This window comes from Schistocerca cancellata, chromosome 9 (genome assembly GCF_023864275.1).
Source record: "Schistocerca cancellata isolate TAMUIC-IGC-003103 chromosome 9, iqSchCanc2.1, whole genome shotgun sequence".
NCBI classification, from domain to species: Eukaryota; Metazoa; Arthropoda; class Insecta; order Orthoptera; family Acrididae; genus Schistocerca; species Schistocerca cancellata.
The window spans coordinates 301,001,796-301,025,833 of NC_064634.1; the positions used below are offsets into that span (position 1 = coordinate 301,001,796).

General features: G+C 44.2%; 1 protein-coding gene and 1 non-coding gene across 2 annotated transcripts in view; both read right to left on the reverse strand.

The window, feature by feature from the left end:
• LOC126101585 (prickle planar cell polarity protein 3-A) overlaps positions 1-24,038 on the reverse strand; it is a 1,199,532-nt gene that overhangs the window by 837,791 nt on the left and 337,703 nt on the right. The gene's annotated exons all lie outside the window — the stretch shown is intronic.
• Trnar-ucu (transfer RNA arginine (anticodon UCU)) lies at positions 3,744-3,818 on the reverse strand. The gene has a single exon. It is a non-coding gene; the product is annotated as a tRNA-Arg (tRNA).

Here is a 24,038-nt window from a genome sequence, read left to right on the forward strand (position 1 = left end):
ACCAGTACGTAAGGGACCTCCTTCTTCGACATCTGGGCCAAATACAGAGCTTCTTTTCCGAAATCGAAATATCTATAACTTTTGGGAAACGAAAGCAAAATCGACGATTATGTCAGTATGTAATTAGTTGTGCCAAGTATAAATATAGATCCCTCTGTCTGTACGGTGGCTTACTTTCACGCTTACTGATTGCGATAGATACAGCCCATCGCCATGGGAGCAACAAGAAAGGAATGACGTAAAGAGAATGCGAATGTACGCTAATCATTTCTTTTTGATCACTGCATTTGTGCCTACTTTAATTACTACAACTGCATGCCGAAAAGACAATAAGCCAATAAGGCAAGAAGAAATGGGTATGTGAATGTGTGAAAACAAGAACGACATACTCCATATTAATTTACTCTCTAAAATGCGATATCCCTTGCGGCGAAACATTAGTTAATAAAGTGTAGCGGGACAATGTTCAGAACGTGACTGAAAATACGTTCACTAAACAGAGATAAGAACATCTATGATTGACATGTCATCTAAAGTCGACGTACGATTTTAAAATGTTAGAAATACGGAAATGAAGTAATACGGAATGCTATGCTTGTCACGTACGTGGTGGTGGTGGTTGTTGGGATGTTTAAGGGGGACTAAACAGCGAAGGTCATCAGTCCCCCAAACGTACGTTGTTGTTCTACATTGTTTAGCTCTGGTATTTACAGGGTCACAGAGAAAGCATCCTAGGTTTTGGAGGGAAAAGCCGTAATTGTAAGGATGTGCACTACAACAGAAACAAGAAGCACAACTTAAGGAAATATAATGTAATGTGTGTTACAGCTCACAAGCGACATTGAAGCAGATAGTTCCTGTGACTTATTATGGGCAGAGGTTATATTCGACAACCGGAATAAATTCATAACTGGCTCCTTTTACCGATCCCCGATCTCAGATGAAACAGTTGCTGAACAGTTCAAAGAAAACTTGAGTCTCATCACAAATAGGTACCCTAATCATACAATTACAGTTGGTAGTGAGTTCAGTCTCCCTTCTGTATGTTGACAAAAATACATTTTCAGACCCTATTGTAGATAGAAAAGAACTTCCGTAATTGTTCTAAATGCTTTTTTTAAATTATTTTGAACAATTAGTTCACGAGGCCATTCAAATTGTAAATGGTTACGAAAACACACTTGACGTCTTAGCCACAAATAATTCTGAGCATCACGACGGACACAGGGATTAGTGAACACACAGTCGTAGCGAGACTCAATTTTGTAACAAAGAAATTCACCAAAACTAAACGCGAAATGTATCTATTTATAAAAAAAAAAAAAAACAACTAAAAATTAGGTTGACGTCTTTCTAAGAGACAGTCTCCAATCCTTCCAAACTATGTAAGTGAAGACCATAAGTAGCTTAAGTTCAAAGAAATAGTATCAACAGCACTCGAGATATTCATACCAAATAAATTAATAAGAGACGGAACTGATCCCCCATGGTACACAAAACACGACAGAAAGCTGCTGCAGGACCACTGAAAAAGGCATGTATAATTTAGACGAACGCGAAGTCTCCAAGATTGGCGAAGTTTTACTAAGGCTCGAAATTTGGTGCGGATTTCAATGCGAGATGCATTTAATAGTTTCCACAACGAAACTCACTCTAGAAATGTGGCGGAAAATCCATGGGGATTCTGGTTCTATGTTACGTAAACCAGCGGAAGGGCTCAGTAAGCGATGAGGAGGAGGAGGAGGAGGAGGAGGAGGAGGAGAAGGAGGTGGAGACAAGGGACCCAACCCTTCGGAGCAGGTAAAATCGGCGTGGCAAATGTCCGCACACCTGTGTACGCACTTGCAGTGATCAGAGCGAGTGACAGTTTTGTGAGGTGGTTTCTCCTGAGGGTGCGGCGGGCCGGGCGAGGCGTTCGGCGGGCGCCGCCCAGACCCCCCGGTACTGCGGCAGGGGGCTCGGCGGCGCCGCGGCCGCCCTGCCTGCGGTCGTTAGGCGTCCAATCTGGCGCCGCGGCCCGTCCCTAAACCGGCGCCGCGTTCTCGCCTTAATGAAGCCGAGGCGCCGCGCTGGCGTCGGCTCGCCCTCCGAGCAACAACTCTGCCCTCCGTCGCAATTCGTACGTCCTATCCCTGTGATTCCTGCGCTATCCATATTCGTAGATTGAAAAAAAGAAAAAAAAATCGCAACACGGAGAAGTCGGTAGGCGTGTTTCTACATCTGAGAGGTGAATGCCTGTTCAAATTTCTCGCCTGTAGCATACGAGCGGCGCTCTTAGCACCACTATGATCATACAAATTAAGTTTGCTTTAAATACACACTGTAATGGGCGTGTCCGTTAGTTACTCTTGAGATTGGATGTGCTGACTTGTTTGTAAAATACACGAGATAAATTTTAGGTACAGTGCGACGACAGGAAATTATGCCTCTAACAGTTATAAACATTATCTATCCGACATATGAAAACACAGTGAAATAAAACGATGATAAATATTAATTATTTATATAATATTTTATGATGTAATTGGACATATCGATGTGTATCATACAAAGACAATGATAATTGTAAATTCCTTTTATGATTTGCGTTTGTCTTCCTTTGTTTTTACCTTTTCTTGGCTGGCTTTTGTAGGTTGCGGACGCAAGACGTATATCAAACTCAGGTCTGTTAAGAAATTGTAATTATTTGTTAAATATTACTTGAGAATAGAGTTCATTATTCCTATAAATATGAGTGAATAATTATTTGAAACTTTAATTCCTCTCTCAATAAGCATTATCTGTGTTAATTATTTCTTTCCGCTGCAAGGAGCGCAGCCATTGATGATAGCGATTCGTATCGCTTTTTTATCTGTGTTTCTTACGAAAGTATCAAAGGTTTGCTTGATGAAAATTAGTCTAAATAGTGTACAATATCAAAGCAAAGTTTAATAACCATTTCAAATACTTATCATCTTAAAAGGAAATTTGCTCTAACAATAGAAAGTCACTATCAATTGCCTGCCGCCATCTTAACAATTATCTCTGCGGCAAATTCAAATTACGTAACTCTGCAGACATAAATGGCGAAGGTAATAACAATGAGTAAAAAAAAAAAAAATAAGCAACGCTCCTCCCGAACTCATTTTAATGACAATAATTGAAATCAGATTGGTTCTTTAAAAAACAGTGCTCATTGCACGATCCATATAACAAACTTTTCTTACTGATGCATGGAGCCGAAATTAATTACGCACGAGTTGCGAAGAATATTGTTTCAGGTAACGTACGTCAGTGTTGTGCGCGGCTGATATTCGGTGGTTTTAATGATCATTTTGCTGAAGATAACTGTTTCCATCATAATCAATAGTTGTATAGAATCTGTTGTATGAACTGTGATTTAGTGACACATACACAACTTACAGACAACACTTTAACACAACGGTAACTTCGAGTTCTTTAGCAACTTGACCAAATCTTTATCCTGGGGAAAAATTATTTAGTAATTACTCACTGTAATAAAATAAGATTATCATTTTCACTTACAAATTAGTTAAATACCAAACCACTGAATAACACAGCGAACGCCACATGTTGTCAGTTAAAAATGCTTTTAAGGCGACAAAGACGCCAGTATCAACATCTCATGGAATTTGAACGAGATCGTGTAACAGGACTACTCCGAAGATGAACTGGTAATTAAATCAAGACCTTAAGCTGTCGACAGGCGTTGATATACATCAACGGGGTCAGTTGAAAATGTGTGTCCCGACCGGGACTCGAACCCGGGATCTCCTGCTTAGATGGCAGACGCTCTATCCATCTGAGCCACCGAGGGCACAGCGGATATTGCGACTGCAGGGACATCCCTTGCACGCTCCCAGTGAGACCCACATTCCCAACTTAATGTCCACACAATACTTTCGTAGTGCCCCTGCCCATTACACTCATTACTCTCGGCAGACAATCTTACCGAGTCTCGCAAGAGTTCGGCCAACGCGTGTGCATCCAGCACAGAAGAAAAAGGTCAATGGCCGGTTAGCCTTAACTATATGAAGATGGTATCTGCTCTTTTGGACATGTCCGAAAGAACAGATACCATCTTTATATACTCCGAAGATATGATGTTCTTTCTGCGATATTGCTGAAAGACGTTTGGGGAATGTAGAAACTGTACTTGATTCCTGGCAGATGTGGAGACGAGATAGTACGGTCACGAGAAGACCGGGATCCGGACGGTCTCGTGCCGCTACAGTCGAGGTCGGTGTATGGGTCTGGCGCATCGTACTGCAACTCGAGCAGCGATTTGAGCAGCAGTTGACACCACAGTGACACAAACAACTGCTACAAATCAGTTACTTTGAGGACAACTCCCAGTGAGACGCCGTGTAACGTGCATTCAGTTTACCTCAAGCCACCGCCATTTGCGACTTGAGAGGTGTCAAGCGACAGCTCATTGTAAAAATAGTGACAAACCATAATTAATATATTTTCAATATATTTACGTCATTTACCATCTTATCAAAACAGTAACAGTTAGCGATAGTTCACTAACTACATAATATGAACGTCACATCAGTCTAATGCCGAAACAGTCTGTCGTGAATAAATATTAGCATTATAAGCACCTATACTGGTGCACCGTTCTAATAATGTCATTATCACGCATATATTATGCTGCTGGCCAAGAAGAAGAAGAGGAAGAAGAAGATGGCTCAAACGGCTCTGAGCACTATGGGACTTAACATCTGAGGTCACCAGTCCCCTAGACTTAGAACTACGTAAACCTAACTGACCTAAGGACATCACACACATCCATGCCCGAGGCAGGATTCGAAAGCCACCGTTTCGGCGAGAAGAAACAAAGGGATGTAGTCCTTCGCCCGTACTGTTCATTCTATGCATGGAAGAACCAACGACGCAAATAAAATAAACGTTGAAAAGTGAGAAACAGTTACAGGACCTAATGAAAAGAATGAAGAATCTAATGAGCACAGAATATGAACTGTTAGCAAACCAAATACACACGAATGTATCAATAAAATAAGTGCACTTCTACATACTCGTATTTAAGATTTCTTTTTTTTTTCACGTTCTGAATTTCTCGAATTCTGAATTTCTGGATTCGGTTAAGAATGATTTTGAAGTAATAGGTTTAACATCAGAAGAGGCACCAATGTTAGCACTGAATAGGGGATCATGGAGGAACTGTATAAGGGGGGCTATGCTCCAGACTGAACGCTGAAAGGCATAATCAGTCTTAAATGATGATGATGATGATTCTGAATTTCTTGCTTCGCTCACCACCACCACATAATTTTCTTGCAGACTGTTTACAGATTGCGAGCTCTCTGAAGTGCCCTCGCCGGGAGCGGAAATCGCCGTGAAAGCGGCGCCTGGTTCTGTTGCTGCCGTGATTTGCTTTGAGACCAGCAGATGCGGCGTGCGCCGCTGGTGGCCGAGCGCCAGCATCACCGACCGTGGCTGACGTCACGGCCCGACCCTCTGAATGGATGCCGACTGCACCAGGCGCGGGGCCATCGCTGACTGTTGGACCTTCGTGGCGCTCTGGTACGGCCCTCGCTTTACGGAGTAACGTACAGAGCGCAGTCAACCTCTGTTCTTGACGATCTCCCTACACAGCCGAGGTTCGCAAAAATACAATGAGGTGACAAAAGTCGTGGGATAGCGATATCCACAGATGGCGCTAGTATCGCGTACACGAGGTATAAAAGGGCAGTGGACTGGCGGAGCGCCGGCCGGTGTGGCCGTGCGGTTCTAGGCGCTTCAGTCTGGAACCGCGTGACCGCTCCGGTCGCAGGTTCGAATCCTGCCTCTGGCACGGATGTGTATGGTGTCCTTAGGTTAGTTAGGTTTAAGTAGTTCTACGTTCTAGGGGACTGATGACCACAGATGTTAAATCCCATAGTGCTCGGAGCCGTTTGAACCATTTGACTGGCGGAGCTGTCATTTGCACTCAGGTAATTCATATGAAAATGTTTACGACGTGATTATGGCCGCACGATGGGAATTAACGAACTTTGAACGCAGAATGGTAATTGTAGCTAGAGGCATGTGACATTCCATCTCGGAAATCGACGGGGAATGCAATATTCCGAGAACCACAGTGTCAAGAATGTGCCGAGAATACCAAATTTCAGGAATTACCTGTCAACAAGGTCAACGCAGTGGCCCACGGCTTTCACTTAATGACCGAGAGCAGCGGCGTTTGCGTACAGTTGTCAGTGCTAACAGACAAGCAGCACTGCGTGAAAGAAACAGCACAAATCAATATGAGACGTACCATGCACGTATCCGTTAGGACAGTGCGGCGAAATTTGGCGTCAACAGGCTATGGCAGCAGACGACCGAAGCGAGTCCCATTGCTAACGGCACGACATCGCCTCTCCTGGACTCGTGACCACATCGGTTGGACCCTAGGCGCCTGGAAAACCGTGGCCAGGTTAGGTGAGTGCCGCTTTCAGCTGGTAACAGCTGATGGTAGGGTTCGAGTGAGGCGCTGACCCAACGAAACCATCGACCCAAGTTGTCAATAAGACACTGAGCAAGCTGGTGGTGGCTCGTTAACAGTGTGGGCTTTGTTTGCATGGATCACCGGTTGGAAATGGTTATGTTTGCTACTTAGAGACCATTTGCAACCACTCCTGGACTTCATGAACCTAAACAACGATGTCATGTCACCGGCCCACAATTTTTCGCGATTGGTTTAAAGAATATTCTGGGCAATTCGAGCGAAAGATTTAGCCATGCACATCGCCCGACATACATGCCATCGAACATTTGCGGGACATAATCGAGGGATCATGTCGTGTACAACATCTTGCATCGGCAAAACTTTCGCAATTGTGGACGGCTGTAGAGGGAGCTCGGCTCAAATTTATGCAGGGGACTTCCAACGACTTGTCGGGGCCATGGCACGTCGAGTTCCTGCACTACGCCTGGCGTGAGGTGAGGCGACACGGTATTTGGCGGTATCCCATGACTTTTGTCACCTCACCGCATACAGGCATATTCTATAATCCCGATAGTAATCCTATCTGTTGAACATGAGTCCTGAAGTCTTAGTAATACATTTGTAATACGATTCTCTCTATTTATTCTCTAAGTCATAAAACTTGTCGAGTACGTCGTGACTGATCAAAGTTTGTGTCAAGCCACGACTCGAACACAATTTGCTGCTTTTTGTGTACAGTCACTTAACCCTTAGGCTTTCGAACACTACAATTTCCTCCCATGGGCCATGTAGGAACAGCACCACTGGGAAAACCAATTTGGGTGATGTTCACGGCTTAGGTTGTCACGCTGGATACGGAGGGACACGTTGTACTGTCATAACAAAAAAGGTGTTATGGAAACTGGTTGATGTTGCTTATGATGGTACTGGTGGTCTTCAGTCCGAAGACTTACTGGAAGCGGCTCTTCACGCTCATTTGTCAAAAAAATGGTTCAAATGGCTTTGAGCACTATGAGACTTAACATCTGAGGTCATCAGTCCCCTAGAACTTAGAAGTACTTAAACATAACTAACCTAAGGACATCACACACATCCCTGCCCGAGGCAGAATTCGAACCTGCGACTTTAGCAGTCGCGCGGTTCCAGACTGAAGCACCTAGAACCGCTCGGCCACCGCGGCCGGCGCTCATTTGTCCCTTGCAAGTCTCTTCATCTATGAATAAGTAATGCAACCTGCATTTATTTGAACCTGCTTATTATATATTCATGCCTAAGTCTCCCTAAGCAGGTTTTACTCTATCCCCTCCGCCTCACACACACACACACACACACACACACACACACACACACACACACACACACACTTCCATCAGTTATATTCCATGATGCCTCAGTGTGTCTCCTATCACCCGTTCCTCCATTCTGTGAAGTTGTGCCACAAATTTCTTCTATCCTCTCCTCATTCGTTATTCGATGAAACCATCTAATGTTCAGAATTCTTCTATAGTACCACATTTCGAAAGCTTCGATTTTCTTGACTTCCGTACATGACTACGGTCCAGATAAAGATCTTCAGAAAAGACGTCGCAGCACATTTATGTTAGCTGTTAAACATTCATATTTTTCATAAATGTTTTTGCCCTCAGCGTCGCGTCATTTAATTCGAGTACGTTTCGTTACTTTGTTTTACTTTTATTCAAACATAGATGAATTATAGTGAAACAAGTTGTAAGTGAATCTGTAACCTCACTACACCTATGTCTACTTTGTTGATGTTATGTACGCAGGTGGCCTCCCTACAGCGAAACTTTAAAGTGTGACACAGTTGAATAAGAACGAAAACTGAGTTCAATTACGTCACTGGGGGTTCTGCAGAAGAGGGCGAAACTCGACCTTTTGCTTGATGGTGTCTCCATCAGTAAACGTCTACTTTATTGTCAGATTTTATCCTTGACTTCATGTTCGACAGAAGATCATTGATAGATACACAATCAACATGTAAAGTCTGAGGAATAGATCTGATCTACATGCCTGAAACCATTGCCTAAAAAAGTCGGGATGGATGCATTGAGGGAGAAAAGTTAGGTTAAACGAATGTAAGAGCAGAGACGCAACATAAGCTTCGAGTAGTCACAGTAGGGGAAGGAAAGCGGCCGCAGGCTGCAAGAGACTGAGACTAAAGGAATCCACTGAAAACCAAAACCTGAATGGTTGGTATAGTACCTCTCTCTTCCAGGACCCATTATCTTAACCTCTGCAACCTTTCATTCGGACCTGTATCGAGATTAGAAAACACGAATGATATATACACGATGTTCCAGGAGGAAAGTTCAGTACTCATTGATATGAAAGGAAGACATCGAAAAAAATTGTCTAATAAACGTGGGCTCTAAAATCCATACATTAAGAACTAAAAGCCCCTCTTCATCTTCGATACGGTGAAACAAATATCTTCTACTGCATGCTCTTTGCTTTCCATATTTTGGGAGAAGGCAGCATGGACGAAAACAAGAAAGAAAGTAAAGTAAACACAGGCTTTAGAATGCATACCTTAAAAGCTATGAACACTTGTTCGTCTTCGCTGATGTGATGCATAACTCTTCTACTGAACAAATACTCATAGCTCTTAAGGTATGCGCCGGCCGGTGTGGCCGTGCGGTTCTAGGCGCTTCCGTCTGGAACCGCGTGAGCGCTACGGTCGCAGGTTCGAATCCTGCCACGGGCATGGATGTGTGTGATGTCCTTAGGTTAGTTAGGTTCTAGGGGACTGATGATCACAGTTGTTAAGTCCCATAGTACTCAGGGCCATTTGAACCTTTTTTGAATCTTAAGGTATGCATTTTAGAGTCCATGTTTACTAGACTTTTATTTTCGAATGGACCTTCTGTTATATACCTGAATACCATATTTTTCTGCGACATCCTGTATAACAGAAAACGGCTTCAATATGACGAATGTTTTCATCCGAATGTACATCAGTCTGATAGCTGTAATAAGTGACACTCAGAATGTTGGCAAAGCGATTCTACGCATCAATTGAAGGAATCTATGAATTGCTTAGGATTTACAACTGAGATAATCATTTTAGTTTCTCTTTAATCACAAGGACAAATATCAAAATCCGATAGGACGAGAAAGGTGTAGTTGAAATAGTGTGTAAATGTTTTCAGAGGTTGGGACGGACCGTGTACTTAACGTTTCAGCTTCTGAGTGAAATTGTGGAAAGAATTTGTTGTCTCTGATGCATATTTAATATTTAACAATCGAAGTTAATCCCATTTTCAGATTTATCGTTTCAGTTCGCGATTCTGGGTCACTTGGCATTACCTAAACGCTCTGGCTATGGTAACAATGAAGGAATTTCCGTCCTCCGGCCGTTGTGACCGAGCGGTTTTAGGCACTGATGACCTCTGATGTTAAGTCTCATAGCGCTCAGAGCCATTTGAACCATTTTTTTGAACGTTCCGCCCAGAGAGGCCGTAATGAAACTGACAGTGGCCCATTTTCACTATGTTTTGTACTTGCTGATACATACATGTAATCATAAAATATCACAAATTTGTAATTATTATATTTTTTCAATTTTTGAAAAGTAATTTAAAATTAATAATTATTAGTGCCATTACGGCTATTTCTATAATTTACACCGGATAATAATTTGTAAGCATTTGTAAAACATATAATTAACAATACATAAATTTCTTTGGATGTAAACATCGATAATCTGTAAAATGGTTGTGTTGCGAGTTTTTACATCTCTGGTCCTCTTGGCCTAACTTGTTTTGGCGCGTGTTAAAGAGTAGTCTGTTGTGTTCTTTAATAGTGCGCACTTGGAGCGAAGTGAAGAAACAGGTGAGTAGCATAATTGATTACTGCTCGATCTGCGTTCTCGGACATTCATTAGTTGTACTATATTACCGTAGCCATTACTAGGACAAGCGCATTTAACGTGACATTTTCCGAATTCGAACATTTCAATAGTTTTTAGCAGTACTGGAGAGGAAGATTGTCGCAGGGTCCACCAACCCTTTGAACGGATTCTTCTTATATTCGGCAGAAACTGTTTTCAGTGAAATCGGGGAAATGCACGCCCCCCGCTGCTCTCCACTGTCACGCCTGCTGGGACTGCTAGACTCCGGTTGCCCCCAGCGAAAAGAGAGCAAGCGCGTAAATCGTGCCGCCTCTCAGGCGGGAGTATTGACATATCTTTCAGCGCCACCACGACGCAGAACACTTTCTGTAAACAAACGGCTATTTTCTTGGAAGACAGTCACACTCAAAAAAGCTGCGTTTACATTAAACGCGAGGAACCTTTGCCAAGTTCTACAAACTCTATACCGCGCGACCGAAGACAGAATGGCGATCGATACCGGATAAATGGGGAGATGTAAATGTGAAATGAAATTACCGGTCGACACGTTTATGCTGATTTCTATTTTTAGCGTTGAAACTAAAGCCAGAGTCTCTCAAAGAAGCATTCGTATTTAGGGTTACCAATGTTTTATGAAGCAAACTAATATTTTCTCTTTACTGTGACTAAGAGCATCACAAAGACAAGGACAGAATATTAATGAAAAGATGACTAAGTTGTTGATGTTATGATCATTTATCATTCATCTTCAACTTTGATGCATTAAGTAGTATACAGGGTGTTACAAAAAGGTACGGCCAAACTTTCAGGAAACATTCCTTACGCACAAAGAAAGAATATATGTTATGTGGACACGTGTCCGGAAACGCTTACTTTCCGTGTTCGAGCTCATTTTATTGCTTCTCTTTAAATGACATTAATCATGGAATGGAAATACACAGCAACAGAACGTACCAGCGTGACTTCAAACACTTTGTTACAGGAAATGTTCAAAATGTCCTCCGTTAGCATCCACCCTCCGTCGCATGGAATCCCTGATGCGCTGATGCAGCCCTGGAGAATGGCGTATTGTATCACAGCCGTCCACAATACGAGCACGAAGAGTCTCTACATTTGGTACGTGGGTGGCATAGACAAGAGCTTTCAAATTCCCCCATAAATGAAAGTCAAGAGGGTTGAGGTCAGGAGAGCGTGGAGGCAATGGAATTGGTCCGCCTCTACCAATCCACCGGTCACCGAATCTATTGTTGAGAAGCGTACGAACACTTCGACTGAAATGTGCAGGAGCTCCATCGTGCATGAACCACATGTTGTGTCGTACTTGTAAAGGCACATGTTCTAGCAGCACAGGTAGAGTATCCCGTATGAAATAATGATAACGTGCTTCATTGAGCGTAGGTGGAAGAACATGGGGCCCAATCAAGACATCACCAACAATGCCTGCCCAAATGTTCACAGAAAATCTGTGTTGATGACGTGATTGCACAACTGCGTGCGGATTCTCGTCAGCCCACACATGTTGATTGTGAAAATTTACAATTTGATCACGTTGGAATGAAGCCTCATCCGTAAAGAGAACATTTGCACCGAAATGAGGAATGACACATTCTTGGATGAACCATTCGCAGAAGTGTACCCGTGGAGGCCAATCAGCTGCTGATAGTGCCTGCACACACTGTACATGGTATGGAAACAACTGGTTCTCCCATAGCACTCTCCATGCAGTGACGTGGTCAACGTTACCTTGTACAGCAGCAACTTCTCTGACGCTGGCATTAGGGTTATCGTCAACCGCACGAAGAATTGCCTCGTTCATTGCAGGTGTCCTCGTCATTCTAGGTCTTCCCCAGTCGCGAGTCGTAGGCTGGAATGTTCCGTGCCCCCTAAGACGCCGATCAATTGCTTCGAACGCCTTCCTGTCGGGACACCTTCGTTCTGGAAATCTGTCTCGATACAAACGTACCGTGCCACGGCTATTGCCCCGTGCTAATCCATACATCAAATGGGCATCTGCCAACTCTGCATTTGTAAACATTGCACTGACTGCAAAACCACGTTCGTGATGAACACTAACCTGTTGATGCTACGTACTGATGTGCTTGATGCTAGTACTGTAGAGCAATGAGTCGCATGTCAACACAAGCACCGAAGTCAACATTACCTTCCTTCAATTGGGCCAACTGGCGGTGAATCGAGGAAGTACAGTACATACTGACGAAACTAAAATGAGCTCTAACATGGAAATTAAGCGTTTCCGGACACATGTCCACATAACATCTTTTCTTTATTTGTGTGTGAGGAATGTTTCCTGAAAGTTTGGCCGTACCTTTTTGTAACACCCTGTGTATGTGTCATTGAATACAGTAATGTTCTGAAGATTGTCTTGGTTGATTCAAATGGCTCTGAGCACTATGGGACTTAACATCTACAGTCATCAGTCCCCTAGAACTTAGAACTACTCAAACCTAACTAACCTAAGGACATCACACAACACCCAGTCATCACGAGGCAGAAAATATTGCGGCTCGTAACTGGAATAAATATGTAAATACCTTCGTGAATCACTTTGGGTTATGTTATTGATCGCAATTTTTCGAGCCACTGTCTATTTCTTAGTTTCCGAAGTTTGTATACGAATGTCTGTAAGTCATCTTCGCTGTCAACATTACTATCTCGTCGTCTGTAAACAGCGGTATTTGTAACCATGTACGCGCCCGGATAGCCGAACGCGCTTACGCGCGGTTTCTGGGACTTGGGGATTCCTGCCTGGCCGTGATAAGTGTCTGCCTCGCAGATTGACGACGAGGGCTGGTGAGCCGGCGAGCCTAGACATGGTTTTTATGTAGCTTCCCACATATATCTAGCTAAGAACTGGACTGTTACTCACGTCCCGCCTCGGATACACATATATTTAGAAAACGCTATCACACTTCTAGCCGCGCGGTTTGGAGCGCGTTGTCACGGTTCGTGCGGCTTACCACGTCGGAGGTTCGAGTCCTTCCTCGGGCATGGGTGTGTGTGTTGTCCTTAGCGTAATTTAGTATAAGTTAGATTAAGTAGTGTGTAAGCCTAGCGACCGATGACCTCAGCAGTTTGGTCCCATAGGAACTTACCACAAAAAAATCACACTTGTATGTGGGATTAACGGTAGACGCAGTCAGATGGGGGTATATGCATTCTGTCCTGGGGGTGAACAAAAGACTGATAACCTTGAATGTTTAGTCCCGTTACACGCTTAATTCGCCGCCGCTGCTGCAGTCCAGTGCGCTAACCACTGCCCCATCTCGCTCGGCGGATTCTCTGATATACAGGGTGGTCCATTGATAGTGACCGGGCCAAATATCTCACGAAATAAGCATCAAACGAAAAAACTGCAAAAAACGAAACTTGTCTAGCTTGAAGGGGACGCTATGGTTGGCCCGCTAGATGGCGCTGCCATAGGTCAAACGGATATCAACTGTGTTTTTTAAATAGGAACCCCCATTTTTCATTACATATTTGTGTAGTACGTAAAGCAATATGAATGGTTTAGTTGGATCACTTTTTTCGCTTTGTCATAGATGGCGCTGTAATAGTAACAAATGTATAAGTACTTGGTATCACGTAACATTCCGCCAGTGCGGACGGTATTTGCTTCGTGATACATTACCCGTGTTAAAATGGATCGTTTAGCAATTGCGGAAAAGGTCGATATCGTGTTGATGTATGGCTATTGTGATCAAAATGCCCAACGGGCGTGTGCTATGTATGCTGCTCGGTAACCGTAAACCGGCATAATATGCATTATTGGGCAACGGAAAATCCACGATGGCTGCGACAAGTGGAACATCAGCGACCTTGGCGGGTTAATGTATGGTGCGGAATTATGGGAGGAAGGATAATTGGCCCCATGTTATCGATGGCAATCTAAATGGTGAAATGTATGCTGATTTCCTAAGTAATGTTCTACCGATGTTGCAACAAAATGTTTCACTGCATGACAGAATGGCGATGTACTTCCAACATGATGGATATCCGGCACATAGCTCGCGTGCGGTTGAAGCGGTATTGAATTGCATATTTCATGACAGGTGGATTGGTCGTCGCACGTTCACCGGATCTGACGTCCCAGGATTTCTTTCTGTGGGGAAAGTTGAAGGATATTTGCTATCGTGATCAACCGACAATGCCTGACAACATGCGGCAGCGTATTGTCAAATCATGGCGAACATTACGGAAGGCGAACTATTCGCTGTTGAGAGGAATGTCGTTGCAGCTATTGCCAACTGCATTGAATTTGACGGACATCATTTTGAGCAACCGCTACGGTCGCAGGTTCGAATCCTGCCGCGGGCATGGATGTGTGTGATGTCCTTAGGTTAGTTGGGTTTAAGTAGTTCTAAGTTCTAGGGGACTGATGACCTCAGAAGTTAAGTCCCATAGTGCTCAGAGCCATTTGAACCATTTGAACCAAACTCCAGAGGCAAACGTTGCAAGACAGATGTTGTGCATCACGGAGAGGTTTACTATTGAATTCTCGAGAGAGCAAGTTCCAGGAAGAGCCGCGAATATGTTACTTCCTCCCTCACACATCTTGCCAAATGTCCACGACGAGAAAATTCCAGAAATTAGAGGCAACAGAGAGGCTTGCGACAATCGTTCTTCACAGGCGCCGTTCGCGTGCGGAACAGGTAAGTTGGGAGCAGTTAGTGGTTGGTACCAAGAGTACCCTCCGCTGCACACCGTTACGTGGCTTCAGGACTACGATGTACTTGTAGAATTGCGGTAATAAACCACATCCTTGTCTTAGACTCTGATTGATCTGTGTGGTTTCTGTATATTTTTCGTAATGTAATTTCTTGGGTATGTATATTGGTATCGGCTTTATTCTTCGACTACCGTCACGAAAAATCCGTATCAGCTCTGTCTTCTCCACTGCGCCGTGGCGGCGACTTTGGCACAGCTCCCCCTGCTTTGTGTAGCGCTCCGGGATCAGACAGCCACCTGCTGTCCATGCCTCAGACCATGCGTACCACTGCTTCAGATTTCCTGAACAGGAGCCAGACTATCTGAAGCGTCGTTTCACTCGTAAAATTTTGATTCACAGCCCGTCAAGTCGAATTCAGTCTGCCAACGCAAAGTGATACTGATGCCATGCTGTCTCCAACTACACGTTTTTCTAAACACATTGAAAAATTCGACTGGAAGACACCGCATTTCTCACAGAATCCTTGCACTCTACAATGTTTAAATACTCGTTTTTTGCTTCTAGGTCTACAGCTGCGCATTACAGTATGGGTGCAGACGTTATGTTAGATCGCGGCAGGAACCTCCCTCCCCCAAAAGAGAACGCGGCGGCGCCTCTTCAGCGCTGGTCGGACAGCGAACAGCTGCTAGGGAATCGTTTGCGCCGATGTGGTCACACGCGACTGACGTTCCAAAGATAGCACCCGTCGTAATGGGAGCGACGGCGAGTGCTGTTGCGCGAGTGGAAGGTCTGCGGCGACGCTGGTCTAGCGACGGGAAAAACGGACCAGTTAAAACCGATACCGGTATTTTAGTTATGATAACCGGTATTTTTCGGTATTTGGTCTCGGTTATAACGGGTGATTTTTATTCTTTACGGACAACCGAGTAAAAAGCCGAAATATCAATTAATCACAACAGAAGAGCTAAAATTTTTCGTTTTTAAATAAAACTTTTTTTTTAAAAAAAGGTAATATTTTTATTTGTAAAATTTGCATTGGTTTGAAATAATGACTTATTATAAAAATGTTCAAATGTGTGTGAAATCTTATGGGACTTAACTGCTAAGGTCATCAGTCCCTAAGCTTACACGCTACTTAACCTAAATTATCCTAAGGAGAACACATACACCCATGCCGGAGGGAGGACTCGAACCTCCGCCGGAACCAGCCGCACGGTCTGTGACGGCAGCGCCTTAGACCGCTCGGCTAATCCCACGCGGCCTTATTATAGAAAATGGAAAAGGCTATCAGTGTCGTTATAACAACAATGCTGACAGAAACGAGCAAGCCGGCCGGGGTGGCCGAGTGGTTCTAGGCGCTACAGTCTGGAACCGCGCTACCGCTAGGGTCGCTGGGTCGAATCCTGCCTCGGGGATGGGTGTGTTTGATGTCCTTAGGTTACTTAGGTTTAAGTAGGTCTGAGTTCTAGGGGACTGATGACCTCAGAAGTTAAGTCCCATAGTGCTCAGAGCCATTTGAACCATTTTTAGAAACGAGCAACAAAGACATGGCGTAAGAATTAGTACAGCATTGCTGAGAAAACAATGTCCTCCTTGACATGTGGCGTGCGTAAAGGTGAGCGTGTATGTGCAGGGTGGTCTACAAGTAGTTTCTCGCTGTCGTTGCCTGACATCCGTTGTATTGCAGAATGATGCCAGCCCTAGTCTGGAAATATTTTTTACAAGGTGACTCAGCAGTGAACTACAATGCTTCATTTGCTTTACAAGATGAAAGATTTGCCTGCCATTTCTGTAAAATAATAAAAGAGGAAGGAAATTATGGTAACAGTAACAAATGAAAACTTTAACAGTTACTCATTCATAGTATACAATAAAAACAGAAAGTAGCTGATCTGTTGAGTGCGTCTACGTAACATGTCTTCATCTGCTTGTAGCCTTTGAAAACGGAGAAATTAACACAAAAAAGTTCTCCAACCTCAGTTTTCACCCTTCAACACTGACTATTCGTAATGCCCATATGGTAGTATGATCCCTGACTACATGATTTTTGATCAGAGTTTCAAAAAATTACAATCAATAGGAGAGTACTACTGATGAATTGTAATATTCAACCACTTAACACTTTTCGACAAAAGCAGGGTACGCCGGCCAGAGTGGCCGTGCGGTTCTGGGCGCTACAGTCTAGAACCGAGCGACCGCTGCGGTCGCGGGTCCGAATCCTGCCTCGCGCATGGATGTGTGTGATGTCCTTAGGTTAGTTAGGTTTAATTAGTTCTAAGTTCTAGGCGACAGATGACCCCAGAAGTTAAGTCGCATAGCGCTCAGAGCTATTTGAACAAAAAGCAGGGTACGGGCTAAGTTTTTTTTATTTGACTATTTAATTCAATATTTTGATTCTACGTCTCTTGAAACTGAAAGAGTAAAAATTTTCTCATTGTTCGATTTCTATGTTTGTTACAGGACGTAATAGGAAGAGAAAACCGAAAATCGATTATTTCAGAAGCCGGTTATTTTGAGAGATTTTTACTGCGCGATAACAACGGCGAAGTCACTGATGACAGTGCCACTGAAGCACAGTTATTAAACACGGTTTTCCGAAACTCCTTCACCAAAGAAGATGAAGTAAATATTCCTGAATTCCAATCAAGAACAACTGCAAAGATGAGAAACATAGAAGTAGATATCCTCGGTGTAACAAAGCAGCTTGAATCACTTAATAAAGGCAAGGCCTCCGGTCCAGGTTCCTCTCAGAGTATGCTGATAAAATAGCTCCATATTTAGCAATTATATACAACCACTCGCTCACAGAAAGATCCGTACCTAAAGACTGGAAAGTTGCTCGAGTCACAACAATACCCAAAAAGGGAAGTAGGAGTAATCCGCTGAATTACTGGCCTATATCACTAACGTCGATTTACAGTAGGATTTTGGAACATATATTGTATTCGAACATTATAAAGTACATAGAAGAAAACGATTTATTGACACATAGTCAGCAGGGATTCAGAAAATATCGTTCTTGTGAAACACAACTAGCCCTTTATACTCATGAAGTAATAAGTGCTATCGACAGGGGATGGCAAATTGATTCCATATTTTTAGATTTCCAGAAGGCTTTCGACACCTTCCCTCACAAGCGTCTTGCAACCAAACTGCGTGCCTTCGGAGTATCGCCTCAGTTGTGCGACTGGATTCGTGATTTCCTGTCAGAAAGTTCACGGTTCGTAGTAACAGACGGAAAGTCATCGAGTAAAACAGAAGTAATATCCGGCGTTCCCCAAGGAAGTGTTATAGGCCCTCCATTGTTCCTGACATAGGAGACAATCTGAGTAGCCGTCTTAGCTTGTTTGCACATGATGCTGTGATTTACCGTCTTGTAATGTCATCAGATGATCAAAACGAATTGCAAAATGATTTCTGTATGGTGCGAAAAGTGGCAATTGACCAGGAATAAAGAAAAGTGCGAAGTTATTCACAGTGCCGGCCACGTGCCCGAGCAGTTCTAGGCGCTTCAGTATGGAACCGAGCGACCGCTATGGTCGCCTCGGGCATGGATGTGTGTGATGTCGTTAGGTTTGTTAGGTTTAAGTGGTTGTAAGTTCTAGGGGACTGTGTAGTGTGTATTTGGGGATGATCATACCACTAGTTAGGCATTACGAACAGTCAGTGTTAAAGGGAGAAAACTGAAGGACAAGAAGTCTATTTTTAGCATGTCCGGTTTGTCCGTTTTCAAGGGCTACAAGCAGATAGTGGCATGTTATGTAGACGCAAGCAGTAGATCAGCTGCTTTCTGCTTTCATTGTACCTATGAATGAACAGTTAAGTTTTACTTTTTCTTCTTATATCACTTCACAAGTTTATTGAGGTTTCTCCCGTTTTTAGCCTTAAAGCAAAAGAACTGTACTTCATTGATACCGCACTTCTAAAATACTTTCAGGCTAAGGATGGTGGCATTCCGACGACGGGAGTGAGAAACTACCATATAGACAAGTCTTGCGTATCGCCTGAACGCGCGTTCCATCCAAAAGGTCACGCCGCGTGGTAACAGGTACATTATTGTCTGAGCAATGCTCTACCAATTCTTTTGTCACGTGATCGAAACTCGCTTCTGTCGGCACTGTTATTAGAACAGCACTGGTCGCTTTTCTCATTTTCTATACTAACGCAATATTTCAAATCACGTAAATTTTACGAATAAAAATTACTCGTTCTTTAAAAAAGGGTTATTTAAAAACTAAAGATTTTAGCACTGCTCATGTGGCTAACTGATATTTCGGTTATTACCGCTCTTATTACTAAAAAATAAAAACACCTGTCACAACCTAGACAAAACAAGTAGCGAAAAATACCGATTATTCAGAATTAAAACACCAGCATCGGTTTTGAAAGGTCGGTTTTCCCATCACTAACTAGCAGTGGAGTTTATACATAAAGCGTGTCTTGGGAATGTAGTGAACAGTGGAGTCACTGACGTAATGCGGAATCAGAGCGACGTATCTGACGTCCGAAAGGACATAACCACTGGCGTTCGGGCCAAGGCTGGAAGCATTTCCAAAACGGCTGTGTCTATAATCTGTTCGCGTGCCACCGTGGTTGATGTACACCGCGATGGGAAAATGGCGCTCTCTAAAGGCGACAGCAAGGCAGCTGTGGTGTACCATGGGTCACGGATGAATGGGGTGAACAACGGCTGTGGAGATGTGTACGGGCGAATAGACGTGGAACTGTTGAGTAACTGACCGCCAGATGTTCCAAGGGGGCTACCAACAGTGTCTCTATAACCACCGTTCAGGCCCGCTTACAGGCCTGCGCAGCAGTCACCTGGGTCATGCACACATGCTGACTGTTGTTCATCGGCGACGAAATCTGGAATTTGCCCGCCAATATCGCAACTGGACCACCACTGAATGGCGCAGGTGGTCTTTTCTGATGGGTCACATTTTATATTCCAGCGGACACATGGCCGATCTACATCTACATCTACATACATACTCCGCAATCCACCATACGGTGCGTGGCAGAGGGTACCTCGTACCACAACTAGCATATTCTCTCCCTGTTCCACTCGCAAACAGAACGAGGGAAAAATGACTGCCTATATGCCTCTGTACGAGCCCTAATCTCTCTTATGTTATCTTCGTGGTCTTTCCGCGAAATGTAAGTTGGCAGCAGTAAAATTGTACTGCAATCAGCCTCAAATGCTGCTTCTCTAAATTTCCTCAGTAGCGATTCACGAAAAGAACGCCTCCTTTCCTCTAGAGACTCCCACCCGAGTTCCTGAAGCATTTCCGTAACACTCGCGTGACGATCAAACCTACCAGTAACAATCTAGCAGCCCGCCTCTGAATTGCTTCTATGTCCTCCTTCAATCCGACCTGATAGGGATCCCAAACCCTCGAGCAGCACTCAAGAATGGGTCTTATTACTGTTTTATAAGGGGTCTCCTTTACAGATGAACCACATCTTCCCAAAATTCTACCAATGAACCGAAGACGACTATCCGCCTTCCCCACAACTGCCATTACATGCTTGTCCCACTTCATATCGCTCTGCAATGTTACGCCCAAATATTTAATCGACGTGACTGTGTAAAGTGCTACACTACTAATGGAGTATTCAAACATTACAGAATTCTTTTTCCTATTCATCTGCATTAATTTACATTTATCTATATTTAGAGTTAGCTGCCATTCTTTACACCAATCACAAATCCTGTCCAAGTCATCTTGTATCCTCCTACAGCCACTCAACGACGACACCTTCCCGTACACCACAGCATCATCAGCAAACAGCCGCACATTGCTATCCACCCTATCCAAAAGATCATTTATGTAGATAGAAAATAACAGCGGACATACCACACTTCCCTGGGGCACTCCAGATGATACCCTCACCTCCGATGAACACTCACCATCGAGGACAACGTACTGGGTTCAATTACTTAAGAAGTCTTCGAGCCACTCACATATTTGGGAACCAATCCCATATGCTCGTACCTTAGTTAGGAGTCTGCAGTGGGGCACCGAGTCAAACGCTTTCCGGACGTCAAGGAATATGGCATGCGTCTGATACCCTTCATCCATGGTTCGCAAGATATCATGTGAAAAAAGGACGAGTTGCGTTTCGCAGGAGCGATGATTTCTAAAGCCGTGCTGATGCATGGACAGCAACTGGCCGGCCGGAGTGGCCGAGCGGTTCTAGGCGCTACAGTCTGGAACCGCGCGACCGCTACGGTCGCAGGTTCGAATCCTGCCTCGGACATGGATGTGTGTGATGTCCTTAGGTTAGTTAGGTTTAAGTAGTTCTAAGTTCTAGGGGACTGATGACCGCAGCCGTTAAGTTCCATAGTGGTCAGAGCCATTTGAACCATCGAACAGAAACTTCTCTGTGTCAAGGAAATTCATTATATTCGAACTGAGAATATGTTCGAGAATCCTGCAACAAACCGATGTTAAGGATATTGGTCTGTAATTTTGAGGATCCGTCCTTCTACCCTTCTTATATACAGCCGTCACCTGCGCTTTTGAGCCCGCATCTCGTGGTCGTGCGGTAGCGTTCTCGCTTCCCACGCCCGGGTTCCCGGATTCGATTCCCGGCGGGGTCAGGGATTTTCTCTGCCTCGTGATGGCTGGGTGTTGTGTGCTGTCCTTAGGTTAGTTAGGTTTAAGTAGTTCTAAGTTCTAGGGGACTTATGACCACAGCAGTTGAGTCCCATAGTGCTCAGAGCCATTTGAACCAACCTGCGCTTTTTTCCAGTCGCTCGGGACTTGACGTTGGGCAAGAGATTCGCGATAAATGCAAGCTAAGTAAGGAGCCAATGCAGTAGAGTACTCTCTGTAAAACCGAATTGGAATCCCATCATGACCTGGCGATTTATTTATTTTCAACCCATTCAGCTGCTTCACAATCCCAGGGATGTCTATCACTATGTTCTCCATACGGGAATCTGTACGAGACTCAAACGCCGGTATGTTCGTACGATCCTCCTGCGTGAAGGCGTGCACGGCATGAAACGTGTGGAGGAGGGAGCGCTACGGTCTGGGGAATGTTTTCGTGGTATTCTCTGCGTGATGTCGTCATTCTGAAAGGCACAATGGATCAGCACAAGTATGCACCTATCGTTGGGACCACGTCCGCCCCTACATGCAGTTTGTTTTTGCTCGTCTCAATGTTATCTGCTAGCAGGACAACACAACGTGTCACACAGGTCGCAGCGTACGTGCATAGTTCGGGGAGCATGACGATGAGTTTACCGTACTCTCCTGGCCACCAGACATCCCGGATTTCAAACGAATCGAGAATCTGTGGGACCACCTCATTAAGTCCCAACCGGGAATAGCGCAGTTAGCCACGGGAATGCAGTTGCCATGTCTCCACAAACGTCAGTGCCTTCCAGAACTCAACTGACGCTCTTCGTGCAGAACTCGCAGCGGTCCGCACTACAACAGGTTGTTATTGGACAGCGTAAAACTGCCGCGTTAGCTCGTAAATTGCTTCTTGTGTATTTGCATTCACTAACAGCAGAAACTCCTGTCGGGTTTGAACCAAGTCTGACAGGGCGTAGCACCCGTCTGCACTCCATGTTGGTTACGACCGTTTTACGACGACTGCTTTTTGCGCCGTGATCCTTGGCTACGAACGGTGTAGATTTCCTTGCAGACGCATTGGACTGTCTGCGTTGACACACCAACAAATCTTCCTTCACTGTGCTGTCACGGGCAGCTCCAAACACGACAGCTGCTTCCCGACACTGTCACGTGTCGGCGTCGACCTTTCGAAGTGTACTCCGTATCACTTCACTGCCAAGACTAGCGTGATCGGTGGATGGTCACATGATCAGTGAGCTTACTTTGCTGAAGGTCAGATCCGTGGCTGAGAAGGACTAAGCAACGGAAAACAGTTTGATTCTGCTTTCGAACACGTTCCTACTATTTGTGAGTTCGTTTGCATCCCTAAGTACAAAATGGTTCAAATGGCTCTAAGCACTATGGGACTTAACATCTGAGGTCATCAGTCCCCTAGAACAGAATTACTTAAACCTAACTAACCTAAGGACATCACACACATCCATGCCCGAGGCAGGATTCGAACCTGCGACCGTAGCGGTCGCGCGGTTCCAGACTGAAGCGCCTAGAACCGCTCGGCCGCACCGGCCGGCTTTTTCCCCCGCTTTTCCACAGATATGAATGCCACACAGTTAAATCCTAAGTACAGCTGTCCTTATGGCAGTGCACTTTACTCTTCACAAAGAGCAAAATAACGCCGCGTGGGATTAGCCGAGCGGTCTTAGGCGCTGCAGTCATGGACTGTGCGGCTGGTCCCGGCGGAGGTTCGAGTCCTCCCTCGGGCATGGATGTGTGTCTTTGTCCTTAGGATAACTTAGGTTAAGTAGTGTGTAAGCTTAGGGACTGATTACCTTAGCAGTTAAGTCCCATAAGATTTCACACACATTTGAACATTTTGAACAAAATAACGGGACTTATTATACTCTTCTGACGCTATATTTGAAAATATCATCGCCAATCAAAAATCGTCATGGATCATTTCAGCGTAGAATAACATTACTGTGTGTTTTTTTAGTAACTGTAACCTTTAAATAGATATCTACAACAACGTGAAAATTCGAACTAACACGAAATTTTAATTACTCTCTTTTACAAAATGAATATTTTTGATACAGTCTAGAGAGGACATCAAATAATGGTGAAGAAGTTCTCAGTTATTCTTATGGAAACAGTACGTGAATACAACAGTTTTCAGAATTAACTGTAAACCAATTAATATCTTTAACATCAATATTAACAAAGGTTCTATGATGCTACTACTGCGTCTCGCGTAACTGCAATGACAGTATCAGTTTCAAGACAAATAAAACATTGGTCATTCATACGTGGAAAGAATGGAAAGAATGGTAACGAATCCATTATTGTCCCTTAATAAATTCCACTTTAGACGAGGCGCTCCCGCTATTTCAAACCCTTGCCGACTTTCACAGCATTACGAATGTGTTTTCTTAAAGTAATTCT